The sequence below is a fragment of the Plecotus auritus genome (assembly GCF_963455305.1).
Source record: "Plecotus auritus genome assembly, chromosome: 7".
NCBI lineage: Eukaryota > Metazoa > Chordata > Mammalia > Chiroptera > Vespertilionidae > Plecotus > Plecotus auritus.
Window position 1 is genome coordinate 13,789,021 of NC_137774.1, and position 8,799 is coordinate 13,797,819.

Consider the following 8,799-nt stretch of genomic DNA (forward strand, 5'->3'; position numbering starts at 1 on the left):
TACTGAGCACACCGGCCATGGCGGCAGGGCAATTTTTATAAAAGAAAATGTAAAAATAAATGAGCAAGTAAGCCATGCAGAGATCTGGGGAATGAGTGTTCTGGGCTGAGAGAAAAGCAAAGTCCCCAAGACAGAAATTAGCTTGATAGGAGGAACAGCAGGGAGGCCAGTGTGGCTGGAGAGAAGGGCGTGAGGGGTGTATTGGAGGCCTCTAGGCCACTGAGGTGGATGAGGGCCGGAAATATAGGAGACCCTCTGACAGCAGCTTTCCTCCCATTCCCACCACAGCAACGCCCCCACCCCCAGGCCCATGGGCATCACCAAAGAGAAGGGGGATGAGATGGAAGGCTGACTGGGTGGCTGCAGGGACTGAGGAGGAGGTGCTTCATTGTTCCTGAGGGACAAGAGGATGTGAGTTTCAATGGGGAAGGAGGAAAGACATAATATGTAAACACAGTAGGCAGAGAGGAGACTGCCAAATCACAATAACAGCTAACACCATGTGCCAGACACTGTTCTTAAAACTCTACATAAGTCTCTTCATCTTCCCAACAGCTCTATGGGGTGGGTACTATTATGATCCCCATTTTATAAATGAGGAAACTGAGGCACAGAGGAGTTAAGTGATAGAGCTTAGACAACCCAGGCAGGCTGCTTCAGAGACCCCGCCCATAGCTACATGGGACGCTTGGGACAGGAAACTGGACAAAGATGGCTTGAAGAGAACAAATGTTGCCTCCCATACTATTTCTCTCTCCATACAATTCAATGGTGATGTTATCCATTCAGTACTTGGGAAGTTTACAAAGTGCTTTCCTATTTGATCCTTTCAATGACTATAAAGAGGGGATTATCATTGCCCCCAATTTATTAACCAGTGAGATTCAAGGGGTTAAGTAGCCTTACTAGGAAGCGGCAATGACAAAATTCAAATACAAGGTTTGCCTGACTCCAAATCCCATGTTTTTTTATTCACCCAAAAAGCACTTATGGGCACCTATGAAGTGGCAGGCACTGAACTGAGTATCCAAACATGGAAAAGACACTAACCTTGGAAGGATCCCTTGGTTAGTGCCCCCATCACCTACAGCAAGCATGTCAAACTCATGGCCCAGCCAATATAACGGTATGTAAGAAACGTTTTCATAAAAATTTCGTAACTTAATTTTTACAATATCCTGTTATACATAACTAGAGACCCGATGCACGAAACTCATGCAAGGGGCTCGGCCCTCGCAGCCGCAGCAGCTTGCCTCCGCCCTCACAGCCCCAGATTTGTCCCGAAGGTCATTCGGCTGTCCGGTCTGATTAGCATATTATGCATTTATTATTATAGATAATTAATAACAAACTACAACATTCGCTAATGACTGATTACTATAATCATGTTGCATTCATTTCCCTTATGCGCCTTATGCGCAGGCGCACCATTTCTCTCCACTAGCAGCCAATATCTTAGCAGCCGATTGCCACGTCATTAGTCCTGGACTGACTTGTTTGGTGTATGCAACAGGAAATATTTCACTTTCAGAGAACAAGAGAAATAGGTTTATTTGCGGCCCAAGTTGTCTCCTAACTCTGCGCCGACTGGGTATGGGCTAGGGCAGTGGTCGGCAAACTGCGGCTCGCGAGCTACATGCAGCTCGCGAGCGGCGGTTTGCAGCTCTGTTGACTAATGAGTTTGCCGACCACTGCTGTAAGGCATTACCCTTACCCAGAAGTTTTGACTTTAGGTTAAAGACATTAGTACATTATTAAAATGTTTTTTAAGTGTTTTTCCCTAAGGCAGTGGTCGGCAAACTCATTAGTCAACAGAGCGGCGTGTGGCTTGCGAGCCGCAGTTTGCTGACCACTGGCGCTAGGGCTAGGGCTACTCCCCTAAGTCAGTTACTGAGGATCCATGCCCACTGCTGAGGGACCCCATAGTGGTCCCAATAATTGCTTATTAATTTATGCAGTTATTCAGTGTCTAGTAAGTTAATGTTCAAGAAAAAATATTCATTTTTATTAAAATGTTCTATTATTTAATGTTAACAATTACTCATTTATTTCAGCCCTTTGTATTCAACATGTCTCTATCCAAATAAACCCACATTTCTATGAAAATTGAAGCTTTTGTTTTTTTTCGGCCCACATAAACTTAAACCTTGTTTATTTGGCCCATGTTAGCCTTTGAGTTTGACATGCTTGACTTACACCCTATACTCAGCCCCATAAGAATTATTCTTCTTACTCCTGACTAAAGAATGTGAGAGAGCCCTGGCAGGTGGCTCAGTTGGTTGGAGCCTCATCCCCTACACCAAAAAGATTGCAGGTTTGATTTCTGGTCAGGGCATATTCCTAGATAACCAGTTCAATCCTCAGTCTGAGCACATACAGGAGGCAACCAATCGATGTTTCTCCCTCCATCTCACACTCTTCCTGCCTCCCTCCCACTCTAAAAAGCAATGGAAAAAATATCCTTGAGTGAGGATTAACAACAACAACAAAATGAGAGAGTAGGTGGAAGGGGTGCAGGAGGAGACCCTTGAGCTTCTGCTCTGCTTGGCATTTCATGCATTGCATCACTGAGCCCTTCCATCAGCTTAGCAGAGTAATGCTTTGCCTGTCCTGATTCCCTACCCCCGCAGCATGAGAATCCTGATTTTTATCTCGAATGCCAATGTGTCTAACTAAAGACTACATTTTTTAAGAAGTTCTTTTTTTTTTTATTATTGATTTCAGAGAGGAAGGGAGAGGGAGAGATAAAAACATCAATGATGAGAATCATTGAATGTCTGCCTCCTGCATGCCCCCCACTGGGGATGGAGCCTGTAACCTGGGCATGTGCCCTTGACCGGAATCAAACCTAGAACCCTTCAGTCTGTACACTGACACTATCCACTGAGCCAAACTGGCTAGGGCAAGACTACATTTTAAAGCCTCTATTGCAATTAGGCATTGTCAGAAGACTAAGCTGTGGCTAACAACATGTAGAGGAAATAATTATATGGGACTTCTGGAAAAGCTGCATAAAAGGAAGAGACTCCTGAAGTGGGCCCCCTTTGAGCCTGTTCTCCTGCTTGGAACTCAGATATAACAGCTGAAGTTCCAACCGACATCATGGATCATAAAGGCGAGTCTGAGAATGAAAATCATGTGTTCAGAATAGAACAAAAAAAATTAGGGTCCAGGGCCCCAGATGATACTGAGAAATCCCTGATCTCCCTGCCCCTGAACATGAGCAAAAAATAAACTTCTATACCGTTTAACTTATTATTATTCCTTATCTTAGTTGCTAGCAGTCAAGTCCGTATCTTATCACATACAGTAGTTATAACCATCATCTCCATTTGGACACTGAAGCTAACAAGTTGCCCAAAACCCCACAGCTAAGTAAGGGAAAGCAGCAGGATTCAAACTTGAATCTAATTCCAAAGTCCCTGCTCCTCCCATCCCTTTGACAAGAGCCATGTTTACTCTCAGTAATTCGTGAGAAGGCACAGGCCTTTCAGGAGAGTTTAAAAGAGCCGACAATATCTACATCCCGTCCTTATCTTAGGGACACACATCAGAGCAAACTGTCTCTAGTAGATAAATTAACCACATACCAGGCAGCAGACAGGTTTTTAATTTCCCATTTAACATCGCTTCTGTCCAAGTCCCAAGGTGCCAGGCTCTTGCAGGGCTCCCAGAACAAAGTCCCCAAAACTCATTCTCATGCAGACTTCACAATGTACTCTTCTCTAGGGGAAGCTTGTGTTTATTAATTCCTTAGAATTTTCTAGATGTCAGATAATGGTGTTTGTAAATAAAGACAGTTTTACTTCTTCCTTTCCAATATGAAGTCCTTTTATTTCCTTTTCTCATCTGACAGCACTAGCTAAAACCTCTAGTACTATGATGAAACAGAGGTGAAAGTAAACATCCTTGCTTTGTTTCTGATCTAACATGGAAGGCATCCAGGCTTTCACCATTAAGTCTGATGTTTCCTGTGGGGTTTTTATAGATGCCTCTTATCAGGTTAAGGAAGCTTCCTTCTACTCTAAGTTTACTGAACTATATCGTGAATTTGTAAATGATTTTTGTGTATATACTAAGATTGTGTGGATTTCATCCTTTATTATACTAATATGGTGTATTACATTAATTGATTTTTGGATGTTAAAACAACCTTTCATTCCTGAAATAAATCCTACTACGTAGTCAGTGTATGATCTTTTTTCTATGATGTTGGATTCAGCTTGCTAATATTTTATTGAGGATTTTTGCTTATTGTTCTGTAGTTTTCTTGTGATGTCAAAAATGTTATTGTTGCCTGGATGGCATGGCTCAGTGGTTGAGCATCGACCTATGAACCAGGAGGTCACGGTTCGTCGATTCCTGGTCAGGGCACATGCCCAGGTTGCGGGCTCGATCCCCGGTGTGGGATGTGCAGGAGACAGTCAATCAATGATTCTCTCTCATGATTGATGTTTCTATCTTTCTATCCCTCTCCCCTCCTTTCTGAAATCAATAAAAAATATTTTTAAAAAAAGAATATTATTGTATTGGAGGTCCCCAAGAAGGTTACATGGGATTAAGTCCAGAGAAAACCGAGTGCAAGTTTTCAAGGGCCCTCTCTCAGTAGAGTCAGATAAGATGTTCTTCATTTCCCCAGCAATAAACTGTGACAACATGTGTGAAATGTTGCCATTAATGAAGCTCATTAGAGACTCAGTGCCCAGAGAATTTTTTGAGAGACAGGTCATGTAGGCACCCTATGCCTGACATGTACCCAAATTCCCGATTCCCAAAAGGAAAGCAAATATTTAGCATAAACAATATTGTTGACAGCTTAGCTTAGGCAGAGGGAGCCACTCTTTTTAGTTAGGTAGTGGGAACATTCCCGAACTCCAAGTTACCAGATGCTACCAAGGACTGACCTTGTAAGCAGGCCCGTCAAAGGACAGGAGTCAGGCCTTCTATGTTAACTCTTTTCTGCACACCTGCAAGTAAAACAACATCCCAGAAAGTAAATAATGATTAATACAAAAAAGTAAATGCTAATGTTGGCATTTTAGCCATAGGAGGGAGGAGGGGAGGTTTGAGTGTCCGGACATTCTTGATGCCCTAGAACCACATTCCTTTAGCCTACCCATGTGCATATGTACAGCCAAGCCTGCATCTCTAGAGAGTTTACTTTGGAGTGACAGGAAAAGCCCTCAGTTCATGTCAGGCAGTGCTTAAGCAAAAATATTTTCCCTGCACTGTAAGGAAAATGGCTTTTCAGCAACACTACCCCTGCGCCCCCCATCAAAACTGCACAAGTTTCATCAGTCACAGTCTGGAGTAAAGCTTGAGAGTATGTCAAAGGGGATACAGGAAAGCACACACTCATTTGGCACACTCTCAAGCATCCAGCCTGCCTCCAGGCAGCACAAGCCTGATCCCACAGTCAAAGCAATGTTGAGACTTCTTTAGTTTCCTGGCTATTGTCACTAGTTGATTTCACTCAACTTATGTCACAGACTGTACCCCTAATCTCTGATGTATACCATTGATGGTAATAGAAATAATAACAGCTAAATGCTTGTTAAGCACAAAGTATGGACCAAGCACTGTGTGAAGCAATTTCACATACTATCCTCTCAACAATCCTGTAAGATAGGCTGGCCCCAGGTCACCACTAATAGGTGGCAGAGATGGACTATGACCCCAAGCACTGTGGCTCCAGAGCCAGCATAATTAACCACCAGCACGACCCCACCCGACAAAGACAACTCCACAACAGAAGAGGTTTCCCTTCTCATAGGAGAGCCTTTCACATTCTCTGACCTGGGTTGGGGGTGAGGTAGAATAGAATACTTACTGAGGCTAAAGTTTAGTTACAACAAAGAACCAAATAACACAAACAAGTGGGGAGATTCCTGAACAAAGACTCCTTTCAGTGGTCCCATCTTGCAGGGGACATCTCGAAATGCAGCTGCATTGCTGGCTGTCACAAGGAACAGGGGTGCCAGGAAAGCAAAATATCCTACAATGGATAGAACAGTCTATGCTATGTCAACAGCACCCCCACTGACAAACGCTACGTAACAAAATGGCCCTTGTATACAGCTCCAGGGCTACAGAAGCAAGAGGCAATAGAAAAGATCATTTTAAGCTCACTGCTTTCGAAGCCTTACCTTATGAATCTTGAGCTTTTGTGAAGCACCTGCCAGGCAACCATATGGCCCAAGCCTGTTCCTCAACCTCAACATCTAGATTAATAATCTCCAAGGCATGGACAGGAGCCAGGTTCAGGCCCACAGGCTATTTGTCCAACAAGACACTTGGCTGCATCCTGGCACAGGCAATGAGCAGACATAGGGCTATGCCAGCTGATTCTTGGACTAAGCACTTGAGAAATGTTAAGCAAGTCTCAGAAGGAAGGAGACTGTGGTCATTGCTCATTGTAGCTGTCATCAGCTCAGTTCTGTAGTGTCAAGCCCTCTGCTGAACATGGAGAAGATGGCAAGTCAGGTCGTGGGAAAACCATTCTTAGCGTTTGTGGGCTCTTGAGAAATATCTGTATTCTGGTACTTCCCCCTCTCTCTCTGTCCTCAAACATATGCCCCTCAGTAAAGGCTCCAACTCAGGTCCCCAGGCCTCCTTTCTAAAAAAAAAGGCTAATATTTATGAAATAAGTAAAGAACGGTATAGTCAAAAACCAACAATCAAGTCTATGTTGCAAGGCAACTTTTATATTATAGCTTAGCAGCATATGTGTTTTTCACTAACGCAATAAACCATTGATCTTCTAAACACTAAAACACTGATCTTCCAGTTTCCCATCTCTGTCCCTTTCCTATGGAGCCTAAACATCTGGCCAGGAAACGCACGATTGAAGATTAAATCTAATTCATGAGGCACTTGATTTACTCATTGATAAGCTTAAAGACTTCAATCTAGAACAGGATAAGGAAAGAAAGACTATTTATAGAGTCAGTGGTGATCTCCTTAATGATTGTATCCTTGTTCCCCTAGATCTCTTTGACAATTATATAGGAAGCTGTAAAGGAAGAGTGAATGGATTGTTACAAGGCCTTAATACTTAGAGATATTAAACTGAATTATGTCCAAGAGCCAAAACCCTGAGATGGTGTGGTGTTTGTGGGAGGCTGGAAGGGTAGTAATGTATGACTATCAGACAGGATCAAAACATAAAACAATAGTGATGACACCAATAAAGTGATCTCAAAGAAATAGTTATTGTTATGGAAAGGAGTATAAAAAAAAGGCAGGTAAGAAACAAACTGTTAGGAGAATGGCGGACAGGGGGATAACAATTCTTGGCTCCTGATACTTTAACTGAAACTGAGAGATTTATAAAACAAACTGAGGATAAAGTCTTTTTTATTTTTAAAGGTCATCAAGTTTTTACGTACTTAAAAGTTGGCTACTCTCCAAAAGAGAAAAATTAAACAATTTACATTAAAAAAAGATAGGTCTGGCCCTAGCCAGTTTGGCTGTGGAAAGAGCATTGGCCTGCAGACCAAAGGGTCCCGGGTTCAATTCCAGTCAAGGGCACCAACCTCGGTTGCAGGCTCCTCCCTGGCCCAGGCCTTGGTCCAGGCACATGCAGGAGGCAACCAATCGATGTGTTTCTCTCACATCGATATTTCTGTCTTTCCCTCTCTCTTCCACTCTCTAAAAATCAGTGGAAAAATATCCACGGGTGAGGATTTAAAAAAAATAAAAATAAATAGATAGGTCTAGCCCTGGCCGGGTGGTTCAGTTGATTGCAGCATTGTCCCATACACCAAAAGGTTGCAGGTTCAATCCCTAGACAGGGCACGCATGGCAGGCAACCAATCAATGTTTTTTTCTCTTCTCTTCCTCTCTTCTCTCTCCCCACTTCCTCTCTCTCTAAAAAAATCAATAAACATATCCTCAGGTAAAAATTAAAAAATAAATATACAGACAGGTAGGTCTGGCAGTTATAGCACAAGACAGATTTAGCTAATGTGGACAACCCTCTACCTCATCTTCAATTCACAACCACTGAAAAATGCCAGATAAAATGCAGCATATTTGAAACTGCATAGCTCATTATGAGATATTACTTCATATTCATTTGGACAGCTATTATCAAAACAACAGAAAATAAGTGTTGGTAAGGATGCAAAGAAATTAGAACCCTTTTGCATTGCTAGTAGATATATAAAATGTATGGTGATTTCTTTAAAAATTAAACACAGACTAGCATATGATCCAACAATTCCAACTCTGGGTGTATATACCAAAAAAAAGTGAAATCAGGGACACAAATGGATATTTATATACACCTGTTCATAGCAGCATTAATCACAATCACCCAAAAATAGAAGTAACCCAACTGCCCATCATCAGATGAACAGATAGACAAAATGTGGTATATACATACAATGGAATATTATCCAGTGTGGCTCAGTGGTTGAGTGTTGATCTATGAACCAAGAGGTCACAGTTGGATTCCCGGTCAAGGCACATGCCCGGGTTATGGGCTCGATCACCATTGTGGGGTGTGCAGGAGACAGCCAATCATTATTCTCTCTCATCATTGATGTTTTTATCTCTCTCTCCCTCTCACTTCCTCTCTGAAATCAATAAAAATATTTTTTTTTAAAAAAAGGAAGGAATTTCAAACACTTTCCACAACATGGATGAACCTTGAAGTCATTGTGCTAAGTAAAATAAGCTAGTCACAAAAGGACAAATACTATATGATTTTACTCATTATTCAAACTCAGGAGGGTTATCTGGGTTGCGGAAGTCCCCTCTGAGGAGCAAAGGGACCCAGGCCCACATCAGACACCC